Below are 23989 nucleotides of genomic sequence, written 5' to 3' on the forward strand. Positions count from 1 at the left end.
GAGCTACAAAGTAAACTATAACTCTCTCCATCTTCGTCTTCTTAAAAGTTTATTTAGGTGGTCGAAAACAGTTCAGATTGAGCTTCCAATCATTAGCCCAAGTGAAATCTACACATGTAAAGAAAGTACAAATCTCCCACAAACATATTATATAAGATAGAGCCATAACTATATTAAGATAAGAAGAATAAGAAATAAAAATTGAATCACATCCAACAAAGTCAATGGTAGGTACCTCTATAAAATTTTCCAAAAGATCACAAGAAGTACTAACCTTGCTTTACTGAGAGATATCTGATATTTCTAAACATATGGATGTGACTTCCTCTGAATCAAATGATGATTCTGGCTCTGCCTCAGGTGTTGGTGATATCAAAGATGGTGATTCTTGAGACTCAACCATATCTACATGAGTCCCTACACATTGGTCCACAACATGCTCAATCCTTGCAACTCTTACAACATCTAAGGATTGTGTGGACAAAGGGGGTGATTCTTGAGATGCTGCTTCCACAATACAACTCCCTACACATTGTTCCATATCAACATCATCAACACAATCATTAAAAAACAAACCAACATCAATATCCACAATAGGAGAATCAACTATAGGAGGATTAATAACTTCACTTGCAGTTTTAAGTTGATCTACCACATCACATTCATCATATGAAAATTCAATTTCACTATTTCCAATAAAACCTGGAGGTAGATCTACAAACTCATTATCCACTGCATTATCATCACAATCCTCATCTGAAGAGTCTTCATCTTTATACACACTATGTAATCTGCACTCAACCTTACCAGTATCATAGAATTTTTTAAAGTCATTGTTCTCATTGACCCCCACTAACCTTTGTGGAAAATGAACCCTTAGCGAAGGTCTTGGGGAAGGTACTTCTAACTTCTCATATTCCCTTTTAGCTTGTGGAGGAGATTCAACTTGCTTATCTAGTGTTGGTATGATCAATCGTTGAGGAAAAGGTACTTGTGGCACTTGGGAACCTCCTGGAATAATGGAACTGAGTTCATGTGGTTTTCTATTGTTCTTCTCCTTAATTCTAAACATGTCATTCTTCAGAAATTCTTCATGATTCTTGCCACTTCTCAACTTAAGATCTTTATCATTTACACTAGATCTTGTCTGCGAAGACGGGGAATCTTCTTTAAACCATTTTGAAACGATACTTTCAATCTTTGCCCCCAAATGTTTGAACTCCTCATTCTGTGACTTGTGAGTTTCAACATTCTTGGGTGGTTGAACTGCATTTTGTTTGACAGGCTCTCTTGTATTTATGGCTTTCACTTCCTGAATATTTAAGGGAGATTCCATCCAACTTTTGCTCGACCATCCATGGAAGTTCAATGTCACTTGATCAATTAATATATAAGCATCTTCTATACTTTTGTCCATAAAAGAACCTCCAGTTGATGAATCTAACAAGTACTTATTTGAAAAAGAAATTCCCCTATAAAATATGTGTAAAATCAGTCATTTCTCCAAACCATGATGGGGGCACTGTCTTTGGAGACTCTTGAATCTGTCCCATGATTCAAATAATGATTCTCCATATGCCTGAGCAAAATTTGTAATGTAATTCTTCATATAAATTGTCCTACTTGGAGGAAAAAAATGATTCAGAAATTGCTTCTCCAATTGTTCCCAATTTATGATGCTTTGAGGACGGAGATAATATAACCAAGCCCTTGTTTTATCTTGATAATGAAAGGAAATGCCATCAATCGAACTGCATCCGCTGAGACACCTTCACAGTTCACCATATCACAAAGTTCTAGAATTGTCTCAATTTGAAGATAAGGACTTTTTGATGCTTCTCCTCCAAATTTGTGATCTTGTATCATGAAAATTAACTCTGGGTCTAGTTGGAAACTTTCTACTTCAATATGAGGCTGTACAATAGAAGATAAAAATCTTGCAGAAATGGGTGCAGTGAAATCTCTTAAGGTCCTGCTTGACATGTTAGTACTCATGGATATTCAAGAAAAAATATTAGAAGAAAAAAAAATTAAAGAATTAAAGACAAGAAATAAATTGCAATATGAAAAGCAAGAAAGAAAATACAGAATTTAAATTGCAAGAAAGAAAGTGCATAATGAAAACAAGAAAGAAAAGACAAAAAAAAAAAGAAAAATGTCTAGAATAATACATATCCTAATCAACTCATGTTAATTGAAAACAGAGTTAACAAGAAGTATTAACAAGAAGTAGAAAGATATCCAAGATGAAAACAGAATTCTAAAGATTAGTTACAACTATGCTAATGAAATGAAAAGAAAGAATATGTTTAGTCTATCCCAATTGATAATCTCTAATGTTATAGCGCCGTCCCCGGCAATGACGCCAAAAACTTGTTGACGTTCCGCAAGTGTACGAAAATGTCGTAAGTAATAATAAAAGATATCGTATCCACAAGGACTGGAATAACCACTAAAGATGTCTCAACGCGAGTTAGCTAAACAACTAATCAATTGATTCACAAAGGCAAAGTGTAACTATGAAAAGTAAAACATAGAAACAAAAGAATAAGAAACAAGAATAAGGGCAATGATAAAGGGATGTTCTAGGAGCTTTGGTTTCTTTGTAAGGATGTTTTATGTAAATGATCTACCAAATCTTATTCCTCAATTGTCTATCATTTGTAGAGAGTTGTCGGTTCTCTCTTGCAATAGACAATGAGCCTAGAACTAAAATCTATACCTAAATGTGATCAAATAGGAATTAAGCTATGTTGTCCTTACATGGGCTTGCCTGTCACGTGTGTCCCTCGGACAATCAACATAGGAATTCATCACTCATCAACCACATCGAGATACAAAGATTAATGCAAATTATCCATCCTACCCACTTGAAAGATCCTATTTCACCTTCAAGATCACCCCTCAAACGTCCTTACACGGGCATGTCTATCACATATGTCCCTCTGAAAATTGAATGAGGAATTACCTCTCTAAGATCCATAAAATATCCAAACATTCAATCAAGCATGTTAATTAGTCACAATCACAACAATCCATACAAGATCAAATTGATACAAACAGGGCAAAATCATAGAAATAGGAAATTAGCAAATCCACAAGAGTTTTACATCAAATCATCCTTACAATTACTCCCTCCATCCTAGAACAAAGAAATCTACTCCATAAAATGAGGAAAGAAATCCGAAGAGAAGAAAATTACAAGCATTCTTGATCCCAAATCCAAGAAAAGGAAGAAAGAAAGCTTATCTATGAGGAAGAACCATCTCCAGATCCAATCCACAATCTTGGAGTCGAAACATTGAAGATACGCCCTTAGATCGCTGGAAAATCCCTCCAAGAAGATGGAGGAACCCCATAAATCTTGATTCCCCCCAAAAGGGAGAAGATCCCCGTTCAAATCTCGAAAAAGGCCTTATATAGCGGAGGGGTTTGGGTGCCACACGACCCTGAGACACGGCCGTGTGACGCTCACACGGCCTGGCTCACTCCCCTCACTGCCTATCTCACACGGTCGGGCATGCATCTGCCACTGCTCCCCTTGAACGACCGTGTAGATCTACACAGCCCGCACTGCCTCTAGCTCTGGAGCTCCTACACGGCCGTGTGGTGCACATGACCAAGGCATTCTTGGGCTCAGAAATGCTGCACGACTGTGTAGATCTACACGGCCGTGTACAGCTTCAATTCTGAATGGCTTGTTGGGCCATGTGGTGCACACGGCCATGAACCTTCTTGGCTTCAAACCTGGCACGACCTTGTGATGCTCACACGTCCATGGCATCTTCTTTCTCTACTGCAGCCACACGGGTGGTGATCACCACACGGCTTGGGCAACCCCCCATGTCATGGTCGTGTAGCACACAGGGCTTGTGCCTTCCTTCTTAGTTCAAGCGTCAAATCTTCTCCAAAATCACCTCCTGCACACAGAAAATGCCCAAAAGGCAGATCTCCGAACAAAAAGAGTAAATATGCTGAAAGGAAAGCTGGAAGTACGAAAATGCATAGATAAAGCATGCTCGAAGTACGTGAATGTGCATCAAAACATGCTAAACAAGTATATAAATCTACGCACATCACCCTCCACCGTATTAATTTCATCGGGACGATGAAAAGTCTAAGTCTGGGGGGGGGGGGGGGTGTTGTGTTTGCACAACCTGAGTCGAGTCGAGTCATTTTCTTTTCTTTCTGCAAATTTATTTAGTTTGCTTTATCTACTTGCATTTCATTTTTTTCCCTTTTAGTTTCATATTTCTTGCATCTCATTTGCACTTCCTTTTCCTACTTATAATTTTTCATCATTTTTATTTTGAAGTTTTGAGGCATATTTGAGAGCATCAAACCTTCTACTTCCTCTACTGACTTGTCCAATAGCAAAATGATTAGCACGTGTAATTTCTTAATTCATGTGTTGTAGAGATAGTGTTAGTATGTTCGGTGTGTAAGGAAATATGTTGCTAAACACACAAACGTGCAGTGGAAAAACATATTTCCTCCAGAAGATCCATGGGAAGGGAAAGAGAAATTACTACATATACTAAGTTTTCTAACATAGCATGAGAGATTATACCTTTGGTGCATGCTCACGGACTCTCGACAGCTCGGATCACATCATGATCTCATGTTCACACCTCACGGTATCCACATGAACAAGCGTTCGTTTGTCTCACAAACTCACAAGATGGAGAAAGGTTATGCTATCAACCTATGGAGTGGATATCGGCCAAGAGAGGAGAGGAGCAATGAGAATGAAGATCTACCCAAAATGAACAGAAAATTTCTTAAGTATTTTCATCCAATGAAAACACTTAATTAGCATTAATGGCCTTAATGAGTATTTACACTCTATTAAGGATCACACTTGTAACTCCTCATTTCAAATGAGTGTAACTCCTCATTTCAAATTCAATTTTGAAAATTGAATGAAATGAATAATTAAAATTTGAAATTCAATAATGATCTCCATTAATCCTCACTTGAGTCTAACTCAAGTATAATTCAATAGAGTCTTACTCAATTAATCCTCATGCAATTTAAATTCAATGAATCACTATTTCATTAATTCAAATTGACTCCTTGAGTCTAATTTGAATTGGACTTAATGTAACGCCCGCCCTTCCCCTACTGATAGCAAGGGCGGCGCTACCCGAACACACATACATGCATATACACTCATTGCAGCGGAAGAAGCAATATTTCTAAATCTTAATAATACAACAAACCATGTGAACATGCCAGCATTCATGCATTTAAAATTTATTTACTATCTATTACTTGAAACATGATACATGCTTGCTTACCTAGAGCATAAAGCGTACTAAATAAGAAGGAAACTAAACATGTATATTGTTCTCTAGAGTTCATGATAACTAAAAATTCTCTAATTAAACAAGTAATTAACATTTCAAGGTTTCATGAAAACAAGAGCAACTATAAGTTCACCTTAAGTATAACCCATCCAAACAAGCTCAAGTTAATATCATCAAAAGTAGCAAGAAAAGAAATAGTTCACATGCAAAAGCTTAAAACATATATAAGTCTTGAAGCACCAAAACACAAATCTCTTCTACCATGCCACTGCCACACACATCTTTGCCCTCCCTGCTGCTCCCTTTAGTTTAGCCATTCTTTACCCTTTTCTGCAATACAAGGAAATTTAAAACTATAAGCACATAGGCTTAGTAAGATCCTTTCCTACTCACAAAAAAACCATAAATCATGAGTTAAACATGGAGTAGTGATATATTCATTTAACCAACATCTAGATTTAACATTTCATGCTAGCATAAAGTAGTGTCATATTCATTTGGGCAAATCATAAACATAGCATATGAGAGCATAAACATAAAGTAGTAGCATGTTCATCTAGGTATCATAGATATATCTCAAGAGAGCATCCTCCTAAAGCATAATGAACATATAGCATGACATAAGTATATGCAAGATGTTCTTTTGAAAACATGTATCAAAATCATATTACATGAAATAAGTGTATGCAAAATATTGTTTGGAAAACGTATATCATATAGGTACTTAAACATAAATCTCAACATGAGGGCCTGGAATTATACCACATACATGAATTGCGCGCATCCCTAAATAAATCCGAGGTAGCTAATCCCGAACCTAATAGGGAAATAGGCCCGTGCTTTGACCTAGGGGCAACGTAGGAGCCCATCTGATGGACCATTCTTAGGGCTCGGTACAAGCCATACAAAAGTAAAATAGCATATCATGTTTCTTGTCATGTCATGAAGAGTGCTCTTAATCCCAACTTATAGGGAAGCGTCTCTTAGGCATTTCATCATACATAAGCCTTTCATAAACATAACATGGTGACATAAAGTTCAAATATCACATAGCATATCATGAAGAGTCACTATCATGCATAGTTGGGGTTTTGATCTTTCTACCAACCCTAACTCATATCTTGGCCGAAACTTACATGAAACATGATCTTAAATCTTAAGCAACTTTAAACAAGGAAAGCATCCTACTAGCATCACATAATACATAGTATATCATGGGAGAAAACATAAACAATTCTAGTTGGAGTTAAACTTCCCTAATCCATTCCATTTCCTTCTTGGCCGATATTTACATGGAACATGATCTTAAATCTTAAGCCACTTTAAACATGGAAAGCATCCTACTAGCATCACATAATACATAGTATATCATGGGAGAAAACATAAACAATTCTAGTTGGAGTTAAACTTTCCTAATCCATTCCATTTCCTTCTTGGCCGAAACTTACAAAAGGTATAGTCCTAGGTTTTAAGCAACACCAAGCATGGAAATTTTAAACCAATATCACACAATACATAGCATGACATGTGAGACTTTTTGCAACATAGGTGAGTTTCTAACCCAAATTTCTAGTCTTGGCCGAGCATATAAAACATGATTCTAGGTTTCACTTAAACACCATTAAGCATGAAACTCTAAACTTATATCATACAACACATGGCATAGCAAATAAGACTTTTAGCAAGCATAGATGAGTTTCTAACCCTAACTTCATATCTTGGTCGAACCTTCTAAAGCATGGTTCTAGGTTTCATTTAACAATATTTAAGCATGAAGCTCTAAGGTAATATCATAGAATACATGGCATAGCAATTAAGACTTCTAGCAAGCATAGATGAGTTTCTAACCCTAAATTCAAGCCTTGGCCGAATCTCTAAAGCATGGTTCTAGGTTTCATTTAATAATATTTAAGCATGAAGCTCTAAGCTAATATCATAGAATACATGGCATAGCATATAAGACTTCTAGCAAGCATAGATGAGTTTCTAACCCTAACTTCAAGCCTTGGCCAAAACTTCTAAAGCATGGTTCTAGGTTTCATTTAAAAATCTTTAAGCATGAAGCTCTAAGCTAATATCATAGAATACATGGCATAGCAAATAAGACTTCTAGCAAGCATAGATGAGTTTCTAACCTTAACGTCAAGCCTTGGCCAAAACTTCTAAAGCATGGTCCTAGGTTTCATTTAACAATATTTAAGCATGAAGCTCTATCACATAATAGCTTACACATCATGAGGAAACATAAGCAAACATGGTTAACATTTTTAACTCTCCTCAACCCTTGTTTCATGTCTTGGCTGAACTTACAAAACCTAATCCTAGGTTTTAAGCATTGAGCTCTATCACATAATGGTTTACTAATCATGAGAAAATATAATCAAGCATGGTTAACATTTTTAACTCTCCTTAACCCTTGTTTCATGTCTTGGCCGAACTTACAAAACCTAATCCTAGGTTTTAAGCATCATAAAAACATGGAAAAACACTCGAAAACTACTTGTACTGTAGGTGATGGAGATACTTACATCCTCTTGCTTGATTTACTAAGAAAATACCCTAGGTGAAGAAGAAGAAGAAAGCTTTTACTTCTAGAACTCCCGTTTTGCTTATCTTGCTGGTAAGGGGAAGTAGGTTTTAAGAACTTCCCTTTGTGAAGTTTTACTAGGAAGAAAACCTTTAGCTTGAATTCGAAAATGGGAGAGGGGAAGCTTGGAGTTTCGGTGAAGGAAGAAGATGCAGGAAGAAGGAAAAGAATAGCTTTTCTTTCCCTTACTTCTATTTATTCCAAATGAAAGGGAGAAGGGAAAACACCTTTTCATTCTTCCCTTCATTTATTATAAATGAAGGGAGAAGGGAAAATGAACTCTTCATGCTAAGTGAAGGGGAGAAAGGAAAGATAAACTTTTCTTCTAAGTGAACGGAGAAAGGTGTCCCTTCACTATCTCTACCCTTAACTACAATTTCCCTTTCCTTCCTACCAATACTTCCTCTGGAGTTAATGGTTCTCCCACACTACATAAAGCTTTGTCACCTACTAAAACGTTCAAGGTTCGAACCTTGGCTATGCATCTTTTTGGTTCTATTTTCTCTTATTAATTTTTTTTTTGAAAGAGTCCACATAAAGCCCATTCTGATCATGCAAAAATTTATATAAAATTACTTGAGACTTTATGGGTATTACAATCTTCCATACCTCATAAAAAGTTCATCCTTGAACTTAGAATAGCTCTGGGTATTTTTGTTTCATATCGTCCTCGCATTCCCAGGTGGCTTCTTCGAACCGTTGACTTTGCCACAGGACCTTTACTAAGGGCACCTCTTTATTCCTTAGTCTTTTGACCTCTCGATCCAGTATCTGAATAGGTCGACTTTCATAACTTAGGTCCTCTTGAACTTGCACTGTCTATGGCTCGATCACTTGGTCTGTACTGGGAATTCATTTCTTGAGCATCGAAACATGGAACACGTTGTGGATAGCTGACATCTCATGCGGTAGCTCTAGTTCGTAAGCTACCTTGCCGACTCTTTCCACGATCTGATACGGTCCCACATAGCGCGGACTTAGCTTAGCCTTCTTTCCGAATCTCATCACCCCTTTCATAGGAGCTATTTTGAGAAATACTGAATCCCCGACGCTGAATTCCAACGGCCTACTCCGCATATCCGCATAGTTCTTTTGCCGGCTCTGAGCAGTTTCTATTCTTTGGCGGATTTTTTGTATAGTTCGAGTGGTGTCGTCAATGAATTATGTTTGGAGTCCCATCTCCTTCTTTTCACCACCTTTGTACTAACATTTAGGAGACCTACATTTCCTCCCGTACAGAGCCTCATATGGCGCCATTCCAATAGTAGCTTGGTAGCTATTATTGTAGGCGAATTGCGCTAAGCATAGATATCGGCACCAGCTCCCCTTGAAATCTAAGGCGCAAGCTCGTAACATATCTTCCAGCACTTGGTTCACCCTTTCTGTTTGCCCGTCGGTCTGAGGATGGAAGGCAGTACTGAATAATAGCTTCGTGCCAAGGGTCTTCTGAACACATTCCCAAAAATGTGAAATAAAGCGACCATCTCTTTCAGAAAAGATGGTCTTAGGAATCCCATGTAATCTGATGATTTCCTTAGCATACAATTGAGCCAGTTGCTCAATCGAGTAAGTCATCTTGATTGCTAAGAAGTGGACAGACTTTGTTAATCTGTCCACGATTACCCATATAGCATCATATCCGTTCGTAGTTTTTGGGTAATCCTGAGATGAAATCCATAGAAATATCTTCCTATTTCTATTCTGGAATTTGAATTGGCTGTAGTATTCCTCCACTCTGGTGTTCTGCTTTAACCCTCTGGCAGGTCAGGCAGGTACTGACATATCGAGCCACATCTCTTTTCAAACTGAACCACCAGAACTTCCCTTTCAAGTCTTGGTACATCTTGGTGGATCCAGGATGCATCGCATAAGGTGTTCCGTGTGTAACGACCCAACTCCTGGGTACCAGGCTGTGAGCCGGATCGCTACATTAACTACTGAAAATACTGTGCGGAAAACTGAGCAAATTTGAAATTTGCTAAACTAATTACTGTAAAGTCTTAACCTGACATTCTAGGAGTACCTGAGTGTTGTACACATGCTAGGAGAGACAATCTATGCCTCTTGGATGTCCTGCTAGCTGCAGTCAGACATTTCAACCGATCCGTAAGTCGATTGAGCCTTCGGAACGATTCACAGATCGTTCCGATGATCACGGATGCCCCTGGATCGGTCGGAGACCGATCGGTGAGCCTCCGTGCTTCCTGCTGCGTTACAATGGCGATCGGTCATCGATCCGATCAGAGCACCGATCGGTGCAGACCGATCGCGCTTTATGTTTCGTTCGCCGCGGATCGATCGCCGATCCGGTGCTCAACGATCGGTCGGTCGACCGATCGGTGATCGCAGATTTCGTCCCGAACTCTCTGTTCGGTCGTTGGATCGATCGGACGACCGATCGGATAGCATCTGATAACATCTTGTATGCCTGCGGATCGATCGGTGGCCGATCGAGATCTGATCTTTAGCGGATCGGTCGGCGGCCGATCAACTCGATATGAAATCGAGTTTCGATTTCAGAACTTCCCAGACCGAACGTGCCACAACTCGAGACCGTTCTAGATACATGAAAACACTCAAGAATGTGAATACTCATATTCTAAACATGATGACTAAACAAGATATAATTCACTAAACTGTAACAAGACTAATTCATAAAACCAGACGTGTTAAGTACTAAAACTGAATTAAAAGCGTGTAGATCCCAAGGATCTTTATTCCAGACCCCTTGCACACACACATCATTGTAGCATCGCCCTCCGACCTCCGCTAGTCCACTTTTCTTTTACCTGTATCTGCAGTATAAAAGTAGTACTGTAAGCTTAAAGCTTAGTAAGAAACCATCTACCTCACTAAATCATGCATACGATGCAATTATGATTTTAAATCATGTTGTTTGAAAAAACATACTGAACATGCAAGCATGGCATGGCATATCAAACAAAGCATAAACTGGAACTGAAACATGGCATAACATATAAACTGAGCATGAAACCGAACTAGTCATGCATATGTCTAAATCTGTACATGAACTCAAATCATGTAAATTGAACCTGAACTGAACTGAAAGCTAAATTAGTGTTTTCATCACTGGTTTCAAATTTGAAAACTATACATATAATAGATGAAAATACTAAACATGTTCTTTGGGCCCGGCAACTGTACTTGCTGTGCGCGCATCCCTAACGAGACCCGGGATTGCAAGTTCCGAATCCAGCAGGGTTACTAGGTTATCTGAACCTAGGGACGACTGTGGGAGTCCAGCCCATGGATATCTGATCCAAGCACGATGCCAACTGAATAAAAGTAAAATACTGAATACTGTTTAATTTTACTTTGCTGTCTGAACCTAGAGCTAGGTTATCTGAACCTAGAGGCTACTGTGGGAGCCCACCCAATGGATATCTGATCCATATAGCTGTAATAACTAATAATAAACGGAATAAAATGTTTCTATTACATTTTATATGCTGTTAGGACGCCTATTGGTACATCCTTCTGAACTGGGCATTCTACCGAATGCTTGGCGTGCACTAAAAGCATGCCCTAAAACTGAAAACTATAAAATTACTGAACTAACACCAAAACTAACAAGCGAGAGCAATTATACTGCAGGTGAGGGGTTTCTTACCTCAATCGTAAGGTTTTCTTACGATTCTATTCGCTAGGTGTTTCCGGAAAACTGTCCGCTCGACGAACCGCTTACGTCTTCGCGTTCCTCTCGCGGAGAAGAACCCCTTTCGTGTTGGAGTCGTCGCCGGAAGATGATCCTATGGACCCTTGCCTTGGTGTGCCGTGCGTGAGGAAGAGGAGAAGAAGGGAGAGGCGGCGGTGAGGTTTTGGAAGAGAAAGTGTCGTGAGGTGAAGAGGTGCCGAACCAAAATAAACCAAACCCCACTTAAGTTTATTATTTATATTAAGTGGTTTAATGAACCCAACTCTAATATAAATATATTTGGTTCTCCTTCCTTTCAGCACGGCCCTGCTGGGTTCAACTGGTTACTAACATTATCCCTTACACCATAGGTCTCGGGTTCGATTCCCGCCTAAGCTATTTTGCGACCTATTTGTTTTTGCTACTTCCGCTACTCGGAAAATTCCGGAAAAATATCTAATAATTCCAGAAAAATCATAGAATAATTCTAAAATAAATTTGGGAATTTTTCGGGCTTTACAATCCCCCATACCTTATAAAAAGTTCGTCCCCGAACTTAAAACAATTCTGGGTACTTCTGTCTCATGCTGGCCTCTGTCTCCCAAGTCGCCTCTGCTGCTGTGTGATTTTGCCAGCTGACTTTAACTAATGGTACTTCCTTGTTCCGTAATTTCTTTACTGCTCGGTCTATTATCTGAATAGGCCGACTGTCATAGCTGAGATCATCACGGACCTGTACCAACTGGGGCTCAATCACCTGGGTGGCGTCTGGAATATGCTTCTTCAGCATGGAGACATGAAATACGTTGTGGACAGCTGACATCTCCTGAGGTAGCTCTAACTCATATGCTACCTTGCCCACTCTCTTCGTGATAAGGTATGGTCCCACATATCTGGGAGCTAGCTTGCCCTTCTTCCCGAAACGCATGACTCCCTTCATGGGAGCTACTCTGAGGAAAACTGTATCCCCGAAAACTCTAGGGGTCTGCGTCGTGTATCAACATAGCTCTTCTGACGGCTCTGTGCTGTCTCTATCCTCTGGCGAATCTGCTGTGTGGTATCTGCCACTAGATCTGTCTGAAGCTCTAGTTCCTTCTGCTCACCACTCTCATACCAGCAGATTGGTGATCTGCACCTCCGCCCATAGAGTGCCTCATAAGGAGCCATGCCGATAGTGGCCTGATAACTGTTGTTGTATGCAAATTCTGCTAGACTCAGATATTTGCACCAACTTCCCTTGAAATCTAGGGCACAAGCTCGGAGCATATCTTCGAGTACCTGATTCACTCGCTCCGTCTGACCATCTGTCTGAGGATGGAAGGCTGTGCTGAATTTTAACTGGGTGCCCATAGCTGACTGTACACACTTCCAGAAGTGTGATGTAAACCTGCTGTCTCTATCTGATATAATGGTTCGTGGGACTCCATGCAATCTGACAATCTCCTGGAGATACAACTGAGCTAGCTTCTCCATAGAGTAGGATATCTTGATAGCTATACAGTGGGCTGATTTAGTCAACCTGTCGACTATTACCCAGATGGCATCAAAACCATTCGTGGTTCTGGGTAGTCCCACTATGAAATCCATGGAGATATCCTCCCACTTCCATTCTGGAATCTGTATAGGCTGCAGAACTCCTCCTGGTCGCTGATGTTCTGCCTTGACCCTCTGACAGGTGAGGCAGATGCTAACATATCTGGCGATGTCTCGCTTCATCCCGGGCCACCAAAAGCGTTTCTTCAGGTCTTGATACATTTTGGTGGAGCCTGGATGCATAGCGTAGGGAGTCCTGTGAGCCTCGTCTAAAATCTGTCTCCGTAGCTCCTCCTGATCTGGAACACAGAGTCTGTCGCCAAAATACAACACCCCGCTGTCGGACACTCTGAATTCTCCACTTTCCGATTCTGCTAGCCCTTGCTTGATTTTCTGAATTTCAGGGTCCTGATCCTGAGCTGACTGAATATCACCAAGCAAGGTAGACTCTAAGGTCATAGTGGAAAGTTGTCCGACTATAAGCTCGAGACTAAAGGCCGTAATCTCCTTCCTTAGGGGTGGTGACATAGCTGCTAAAGATAATAAGGTAGCACTGGACTTCCTGCTGAGTTATTAGCTTTTCCTGGATGGTAGAGGATATCTATGTCATAATCTTTGACTAGTTCTAACCATCTACGCTGTCGCATATTCAGATCCTTCTGAGTAAAGAAATACTTCAGACTTTGATGATCTGTATACACTCTGCACTGAGCTCCGTACAAATAATGTCTCCAAATCTTGAGAGCGAACACCACTGCTGCAAGCTCAAGGTCGTGAGTAGGATAGTTCCTCTCATAATCCTTGAGTTGTCTGGAGGCATAGGCGATCACCTTGCCCTGCTGCATCAGTACTGCTCCTAATCCCAGTTTAGAGGCGTCACTGTAGATGTCGAAGCTGTCTGTGTTTTCTGGTATAGCTAAAATAGGAGCACTGGTCAATCTCCGTTTTAGTTCGCTAAAGCTGTTCTCGCAGTCCTCTGTCCACTGAAATTTCTTGTTCTTCCTGGTGAGAGCTGTCAGTGGGGAGGCTATTCTGGAGAAGTCCTCTACGAATTTCCTGTAGTAGCCTGCTAATCCCAGAAAGCTTCTGATTTCACTGGCGTTCCTGGGTCTCTTCCAGTTACTTACTGCTTCTATCTTGCTGGGATCTACCATAACACCATCTTTGGAGATGATGTGACCGAGAAAGGCTACCTGGTCTAGCCAGAATTCACATTTCGTGAATTTGGCGTACAACTGGTTCTGCTGAAGGATCTGCAAAACTGTTTTCAGATGCTCTGCATGGTCCTCCTGAGTGCCTGAATAGATAAGAATGTCATCGATGAACACGATGACAAACTTGTCTAAGTATTCTCTGAATACCCTGTTCATGAGGTCCATGAAAGTAGCTGGAGCATTTGTCACGCCAAAAGGCATGACTACGAACTCATAGTGTCCGTATCTGGTCCTGAAAGCTGTTTTAGGTATATCACCTTCCTTGACTCTAACCTGGTGATATCCTGATCTGAGGTCAATTTTAGAGAACACTGTGGCTCCCTTTAGCTGGTCAAACAGGTCATCTATCCTGGGAAGAGGGTATCTGTTTTTAATTGTGACCTGGTTCAAGGCACGGTAGTCTATGCATAGGCGCATGCTTCCATCCTTCTTCTTCACAAACAACACAGGTGCTCCCCATGGTGAGTGACTAGGGCGTATGAAACCCTTGTCAAGAAGCTCCTGTAATTGCTCCTGAAGTTCCTTCAGTTCTGCTGGAGCCATGCGGTACGGTGCCTTGGAAATTGGATTTGTGCCAGGAATGAGCTCTATCTCGAATTCAATCTCCCTGTCTGGTGCTAAGCCTGGTAGCTCTTCAGGAAAGACTGCTGGGTAGTCACAAACGACTCGAACCTCTGATAGCTGTTGGTTCTTGTCCTGGCTGGTGTTGACTACATTTGCTAAAAATCCCACGCATCCTGAATCCAATAGCTGCTGTGCTTTCAATGCTGAGAGAAACTTCCTGGCTTTCCTCTTTGGCTTCCCCGTGTACTCAAACTGTACTCCTGCTTCAGGTTGGAATATGACCTTCTGTTTACGACACTCTATAAAAGCGCCGTATCTGATCAGAAAATCCATTCCAAAGATGACATCGTAGTCAGTCATTTCTAGCATGATCAGATCACCAAACAGTTCTCTGTCTGCTATAATGACTGGAACTGCTCTGAGCCAGTGCGTAGATGTCATAATGTCTCCTGAGGGTAGTGTTGTCAGAAACTGACTATTGAGTACCTCTAGAGGTGTTGCTAATTTCTCGGCAAATGCCCTGGATACATAAGAGTGGGTTGCCCCAGTATCGAATAAGACAGTTGCATTATGCTGTAAAATACTGATCTGACCTGTGACAACTGTCGAGGCATTTGCTACGTCCTCTCTGGTCAGTGAGAAAATCCTGGCATTTGTGGTAGCTGTGGGGGCTTCTAATCTGCCCTAACTGATCTGTGGACCATCTAAGACAGCATACATCTGGTGTAGCTGGGCTGGCTGAGCTCCATACTGTATCGACTGAGGCTGAGGAAGACTGTTCTTGTTCGGGCACTACTTAGTCATGTGCCCTTCCTGTCCACATTCAAAACAACCTCGCGTACCCTTGCGGCAAACTCCTGGATGATGTTTCCCACAAGTAGCACACTTGGGATGTCTGGAATGTTTTCCAGCTGGTCCTCCTTTTGGGTCACTGCTTGCCTTGCGTTTCCCCTTCCAGTTGGAGCTATGTCCCTGTTGTTTCTGTTGAGTACCTGAGCTAGTTTGTCCCTTGGGCTCTGTGGAAACCTGCTTCTGCTGGGTGATATTGTGCTGATAGTGCTCGGTGATCAGAGCACTACTCACTAGCTCCTCTGTGGTTTGTGGCCTATGAACGCCACCAGCTACATTCATTGCGATCTCTGGTCTGAGCATCTTCAGCATCAAGCGTACTCGTTCTTTCTCTGAGCTGACTAGTTCTGGACACAGACGGGCCAACCTGTTGAATTTCTTCACGGCCTCCTGAACTGATAGGTTGCCCTGACGAAATTCTGTAAACTCGTCATAGTGTCGGTTTGTGACTTGCATATGAAAGAATTCCTCGAAGAATTCTTTCTCGAAGTTGGCCCATGTCATCTGGTTTACTGGCCACTTCGATTTAATCCGCTCCCACCACATGCGTGCGTCTCCTGTTAAACAGAAGGAGGCACACTTCACCTTTTCGTGCTCTGGCCAGTCTAGAAGTTCCATCGTGCTTTCCAGTGTTTTAAACCATGCCTGAGCATCCCATGGTTCGCTGGTGCCTGAGAAGTTCTCGGGCTTAATTCTCTGCCACTGGATAAGGTAAGCTTCTCTCTTAGCCCCTGCTACTGGGGCTACTGGGACCGGTACTGCAGGCTGAGCTGGTACTACCTCTGTGATTACTGGAGTCGTGAGGTTCGGTACTGGAGTGACTGGGGGAGTAGTCTGCTGGTTAGCCTTTAAGGAGGCTATCTCCTGCTGCTGTAGCTGAGCCACTAATGCTGTAAGGTCTGGGGGAGGCACTGAACTGCCTGCCTCATGCTGGGGCTCAGCCGCTGCTGCTTTCTTAGCTGGACGTCCTCGTACCATTTTCTAAATAGCAGAGAACACATATATATAACTAAGCTATCATGTTATAGTTAACTACTGGTAACATGTTAAATACTATCACTGTAAACATAAATTAATTAACTACCAACATGAGAGCAAACATGGAAGCACACATAACTGATATGAAAGCTGAAAACAAACTGAGTGAGAGATGTTCTTACTTGGAAGCTGTAGGCACAATGCTGATGTGTGTGTAGGAAGTAAGGAACCCTGCTCTGATACCACTCTGTAACGACCCAACTCCTGGGTACCAGGCTGTGAGCCGGATCGCTACATTAACTACTGAAAATACTGTGCGGAAAACTGAGCAAATTTGAAATTTGCTAAACTAATTACTGTAAAGTCTTAACCTGACATTCTAGGAGTACCTGAGTGTTGTACACATGCTAGGAGAGACAATCTATGCCTCTTGGATGTCCTGCTAGCTGCAGTCAGACATTTCAACCGATCCGTAAGTCGATTGAGCCTTCGGAACGATTCACAGATCGTTCCAGCTGATACTGGCACGGATGCACCCTCTGGATCGGTCGGAGACCGATCCATAGCTTCTGTATGCAGCTGGATCGGTCTACCGATCGATCCAGGAGCACTCGATCGGTCGGTAGACCGATCGGTGAGCCTCCGTGCTTCTGCCCTCTTCTGTACGCAGCTGGATCGGTCTACCGATCGATCCAGGAGCACCCTGATCGGTCGGTCGACCGATCGATCGGACGACCGATCAGATAGCATACAGTAACATACTGTATGCCTCTGGATCGGTCGGCTGACCGATCCAGGATCCTGATGCTGTAACGGATCGGTCGGCAGACCGATCCAACTCTGATATGAAATCAGAGTTTCTGATTTCAGGAACTTCCGGCACTGGAACGTGCCACAACTCACAGAGACCAGTTCTAGATACATGAAAAACACTCAAGAATGTGAATACTCATATTCTAAACATGATGACTAAACAAGATATAATTCACTAAACTGTAACAAGACTAATTCATAAAACCAGACGTGTTAAGTACTAAAACTGAATTAAAAGCGTGTAGATCCCAAGGATCTTTATTCCAGACCCCTTGCACACACACATCATTGTAGCATCGCCCTCCAGCCTCCGCTAGTCCACTTTTCTTTTACCTGTATCTGCAGTATAAGAAAAGTAGTACCTGTAAGCTTAAAGCTTAGTAAGAAACCATCTACCTCACTAAATCATGCATACGATGCAATTATGATTTTAAATCATGTTGTTTGAAAAAACATACTGAACATGCAAGCATGGCATGGCATATCAAACAAAGCATAAACTGGAACTGAAACATGGCATAACATATAAACTGAGCATGAAACTGAACTAGTCATGCATATGTCTAAATCTGTACATGAACTCAAATCATGTAAATTGAACCTGAACTGAACTGAAAGCTAAATTAGTGTTTTCATCACTGGTTTCAAATTTGAAAACTATACATATAATAGATGAAAATACTAAACATGTTGTTGGGCCCTGCAACTGTACTTACTGTACGCGCATCCCTACGAGACCGGGGATTGCATGTTCCGAATCCAGCAGGGTTACTAGGTTATCTGAACCTAGGGACGACTGTGGGAGTCCAGCCCATGGATATCTGATCCAAGCACGATGCCAACTGAATAAAAGTAAAATACTGAATACTGTTTAATTTTACTTTGCTGTTCTAGGTTATCTGAACCTAGAGCTAGGTTATCTGAACCTAGAGGCTACTGTGGGAGCCCACCCAATGGATATCTGATCCATATAGCTGTAATAACTAATAATAAACGGAATAAAATGTTTCTATTACATTTTATATGCTGTTAGGACGCCTATTGGTACATCCTTCTGAACTGGGCATTCTACCGAATGCTTGGCGTGCACTAAAAGCATGCCCTAAAACTGAAAACTATAAAATTACTGAACTAACACCAAAACTAACAAGCGAGAGCAATTATACTGCAGGTGAGGGGTTTCTTACCTCAATCGTAAGGTTTTCTTACGATTCTATTCGCTAGGTGTTTCCGGAAAACTGTCCGCTCGACGAACCGCTTACGTCTTCACGTTCCTCTCGCGGAGAAGAACCCCTTTCGTGTTGGAGTCGTCGCCGGAAGATGATCCTATGGACCCTTGCCTTGGTGTGCCGTGCGTGAGGAAGAGGAGAAGAAGGGAGAGGCGGCGGTGAGGTTTTGGAAGGGAAAGTGTCGTGAGGTGAAGAGGTGCCGAACCAAAATAAACCAAACCCCACTTAAGTTTATTATTTATATTAAGTGGTTTAATGAACCCAACTCTAATATAAATATATTTGGTTCTCCTTCCTTTCAGCACGGCCCTGCTGGGTTCAACTGGTTACTAACATTATCCCTTACACCATAGGTCTCGGGTTCGATTCCCGCCTAAGCTATTTTGCGACCTATTTGTTTTTGCTACTCCCGCTACTCGGAAAATTCCGGAAAAATATCTAATAATTCCAGAAAAATCATAGAATAATTCTAAAATAAATTTGGGAATTTTTCGGGCTTTACACCGTGAGCCTCCTCCAATATCTTCTTTCGTAACTCTGGATCGTCGAGAATACATAAGCGATCCTTGATGTATACTAATCCACTGTCTGCAATACATAATCCATCATTCTTTCCTTCTAGGACCTCTTGCTTGATCCTCTGGATGCTTGGGTCACGTGCTTGTTTTTCTAATATATCGTCGAACAACGTCTGTGCTATCGTCAGGGTAGAGAGCTGTCCGGACATGATTTCGACCCCGTAACCCATAATTTCCCTTTGCTTCCCAATAAATTCAAACATCAATTCTGCTTTAGGCCGGAAGACCACTTTTCTTTTACGACACTCGATCGAAGCACCGTACTTGCTCAGGAAATCCATGCCCAATATAATGTCATAATCCTGCATTTCGAGCACTATCAAATCACAATAGACTTCTTTATCTGTGATTCTGACAGGAGCGGCTCGCAGCATATGGGTAGATGGCATCACTTCCCCTAAAGGTAGGGTCGTTGAGAACTTGCAATCTAAAACTTGTGGTGGCACGTCTATCTTCTTTGTGGAAGGCGTGGAGACGAACGAGTGTGTTGCCCCAGTATCAAATAATACAATAGCATGCTGACTGAAAATAAATATCTGCCCTGTGACAACCGTAGAAGCATTCACCATGTCTTCCTTGGTGAGAGAGAAAACCCTGGCATTTGTCGTAATTGGCAGGGCTTCCAATCTCCCTTGGCTTATCGGAGTACCTTCTATCGCAGCTTGCATCTGTAGGTCCCTTTGGAGGCCGGCAAGAGGGGAGGGGTGAATTGCCCTACAAATTAAAACACGAACCTTTCTCGGATTTCAACTATATAATGAACACTTGTAATAAATAAATAAAAGAGACTAAGTAAAGAAAAACAGACACCAGAGTTTTACTTGGTTTGCAATCAGGGGATTGCTAATCCAAGGAATGTAAGCGCACTATCTGATTCTCCTCTGGGCGGAGTAGCCTCTTACAGCGTTGAACGTACAAGAAGAAAAGTAAAGCACACAGAAGTTGATTACAAGTTTGTCGTTCTGATTAATTGATTTGCTTCTGGACCAAGACTATATTTATAGCCTTGGTCGGAGCGCCTGGAAGGGTTCCGGGCGCCCTGGGGGGATAAAACTTTATCCCCCAACGTTCAGATCGAGTTTGACTCGATCTGGTCAAAAACCTCATTCCGGGCGCCCCCGGATGGTTCCGGGCGCCCCGGATGTAACGCCCGCCCTTCTTACCCAACCAAAGGCGGTGCTATGTTCTTATACTACTTACGTACATGCTTTAGTTATAACAGCGGAAGAATAAAAACTTTAAAGAATTTAGCATAATATCACATATTCTGATTTGTTCAAATGTGCATATGTTGATTCTATAACTAATCATATTAATTTGTCCGGATCGTTCTTTGCCGAGCCACCACCACACACATCACTATCTGCTCCTCCTGTTGCTCCTCTAGCTCATCCAGCTTCTTTATCTGCGGTACAAGGAAAGTAAGCTATGAGCACTCATGGCTCAGTAAGTTCCTTTCCTACTCACTAAAACCGAATCATCGTATATTAATATCATGCGTAGTATCATAAGCATATAACATACAAGAGTATCATATTCATATCATAATATCACATGGCATTATATCTAATCATCAGGTAATTTAAAGAACATATGTAGGCAATGCATCATAAATTTGAAAACTTATACTTATAAATACTTGAAATTAATATCATCATTGAGGGGATCCCGGTTTGTACCACATACATCATGCGCGCGCTTCTTAAGTAGGTCCAAGGTAGCAAGTCTTGAACCCTACCATACATACATACTAGGCCCGAGTCTTACTCCATCGACCTAGGGCATTGAAGCCCATTCTTACGAGGCCCGAGTCTTATTCCATCGACCCCGGGGTGTTTACGGAGCCCACCCTTGGTACAAACCATACAAAATAACATATCATGCATAACTATCATATCATGTCCTTAACAATCTTTCATGCATTTCCTTTTTCGTTTCTTTTCATTATGTATAGCATTTCCTTATGCTATCACATATCATGGCATATTACATAATATAATTTCATTCCTTCATTATGTATAGCATTTCCTTATGCTATCACATATCATGGTATATTACATAACATAGTTTTATTTCTTCATTATGTATAGCATTTCCTTATGCTATCACATATCATGGCATATTACATAACATAGTTTTATTTCTTCATTATGTATAGCATTTCCTTATGCTATCACATATCATGGCATATTACATAACATAGCATTTCTTCATTATGTATAGCATTTCCTATGCTATCACATATTATGGCATTTACATAACATAAATTTCATTCTTTTCTCATTATGTATAACATTTCCTATGCTATCACATATCATGGCGTATAACATAATTTCATAGCATATCCTAGATTTCTTTCCCTTTTTCTTTTATTTCCTCCATGGCCGAAACCTACTAGTCCTTAAGCTAGGTCTCTTAAGTGACTTAAAGCATGGAAAGCTTAAGTAAATATCATGGCAAAAGTTACTAAGAATATCATACATAAAATTTGATCATAAATAAGCTAGGACTCTTGTGATCTTACTTGTCTTATATCATGTACTCATTTTCTACATTCCAATTAAACATGAGAGCATTAATCAACTTTCATATCATGACCCCACAAAGGTCTTGAACATATTAACATTTTGTTTAAGCTTTTCTAAGCTATCCATTTCATCATGGCCGAAAACCCTAAGAAAGAATTCATGAAGTTCTAACAATATTCAACGTACGAATCTTTTAAGATCTTTGTATTCTATCACATGAGCATGTTTATTTAAATTTAAGGGTCTTCCTAACCCTAAACCCTTCCTTGGCCGAAATATAGGAGTGGGTTTTCTTTTATTTTCAATTATCTTCTAAGCAAGAAAACTAATACATGATCCTTAACATTTCATAGGGAGGACCTCGTACTAGTTGGGTAAAACAATAATTTCCCTAGCCTCTTAAAAATATTTTTGGCCGAAATTCTAGGGTTAAGTACTCCTTTGATCAAGCATCATATAGGTGTAAAAACATGAAGAAGATCCCTTTTCCATGGCATAGAAAATCTATCATGTAGTGTAGATTTAGTTAAACCTTACTAGATTTCGAAGGCTTTTCTTAACCGAATTTTCTCAAACTTGTTTCTAGGTTTTAAAATCCTCATAAAATCTGAAAAATATATAAAAAGCCTTGTACCACAGGTGAGGGGAAGCTTACTTTCTTCGCTTAAGTTTCCTAGAGTTGAGAACTTGCTTGTGAACCTTTCTTCCTTGCTTGCTTTGCTCGGCACCAATGGAGGAGAGGAGTGGCTAGGTCTTTTGGTGGAGAGGAGGAGGAAGAAGAGGCTTCTCTTCCTCTTGTGTTGCTCGGCAACAACAAGAAAGAAAAGAGGGGGAGAGTGAGGAGGAAGAAGGTGTTCTTCCTCTTGTGTTGCTCGGCAACAAGAAGAAAAGAGAGGGGAGAGTGGGTCTCGGCACAAAGGGAGGAGAGGAGGATGAGTGGGTTGAGGATGAAGTTGAAGTCCCCCCTCCATGCCTATTTATACTAAGATGAGGGGAGGAAACTTGACTTGATTCATCCTCCCTATTCATTTCTCCCCTTAAATGACAAGAATATTCTAGAGAGATGCCTTTTGAGTTCTCTCTTTTCTTTCCCTTAATTTCTCTCTTTTCTCTCCTTTAATAAAATTTTCTATCTCTCCTCTTACAATATCCTCTTCTATCCCACTTGGTTAACACATGCATGCATCCACAAGAGAACCAAGGATCAAAACTTGGTTATGCATATTTTTACTTCTTTTTACTTCCTTTTCTTTTAAGTAAAAAGAATCCTTTCTTATTCTTAACTACTTAGTCCTTTCTCTCCTTATCAATAATTCTCCTATCCCCTTTGGTATCCTATACATGTTCCTTACAAGAGATCCAAGGTTCAATCTCTCTTCTAACGTTTTATTTTCTTTTGTACATAATATTTCATATATTACCCTATTATGCATTATGCATAAATATTTCATACATGTATTCATATTTCTTCCTTTTGTCTACATTAATTCCATACATTATAAATCATGCATAGATGATTTATATTCTCAACTTTATTTTCTTTCATAATCATCTAAATCCTTCCCATCGTAACATTCAACGTAGACTATCTACACATTCTTTTCATTACATTCGTACTCTCATTGCCCTTACTTTATCTAGGCTTTCTAGGGGTGTTACACCGGAGGGGTCCGGGCGCCCCGGACCCCAAAAGTCAACTCTGGTTGACTTTTTTCGTCTGGTCGCTCCGCTTCGGTTCAGCCCGTCTCGGTCCGGGTCTTCTGTTCCGGCTCCACTAGCTTGGGTGATCTCGGCCATCCGGAATAGGGCTCACCCGAACCCATGTTCCGGCCTTCTCCTCGAGCAGCCTTTCTTCCCGATTTCTCGTCCCTCGAACGCCGCGCACGTTCTTCTCGTCCACCGGTGTACTCTTCCGCGGACACCTCGTCCCTCGGACGCACCGAGCCCGTCGGCTCTCTCCCGTGCCGTCCTTCTCGCTAGCCGCGTCTTCCGCTTGACTTCCTGTGTTCCTAAGTTCCTACACAATTAGACACAAGGGTTAAACAACGCAGGACCTAACTTAACTTGTTTGATCACATCAAAACACCTCGGGGTTCCAACAATCTCCCCCTTTTTGATGTGAGCAACCCAAGTTAAGCTAGGGAAAAACAGA

At 41.0% G+C, this 23989-nt stretch overlaps 1 non-coding gene across 1 annotated transcript; it reads left to right on the plus strand.

The window, feature by feature from the left end:
* The first annotated feature begins 1505 nt into the window (after positions 1 to 1505).
* On the plus strand, positions 1506 to 1611 carry LOC122030622. The gene has a single exon (XR_006125498.1). It is a non-coding gene; the product is annotated as a small nucleolar RNA R71 (small nucleolar RNA).
* The last annotated feature ends 22378 nt before the right edge of the window (positions 1612 to 23989 follow it).

Source organism: Zingiber officinale, chromosome 10B, assembly GCF_018446385.1.
Source record: "Zingiber officinale cultivar Zhangliang chromosome 10B, Zo_v1.1, whole genome shotgun sequence".
Taxonomy (NCBI): Eukaryota; Viridiplantae; Streptophyta; class Magnoliopsida; order Zingiberales; family Zingiberaceae; genus Zingiber; species Zingiber officinale.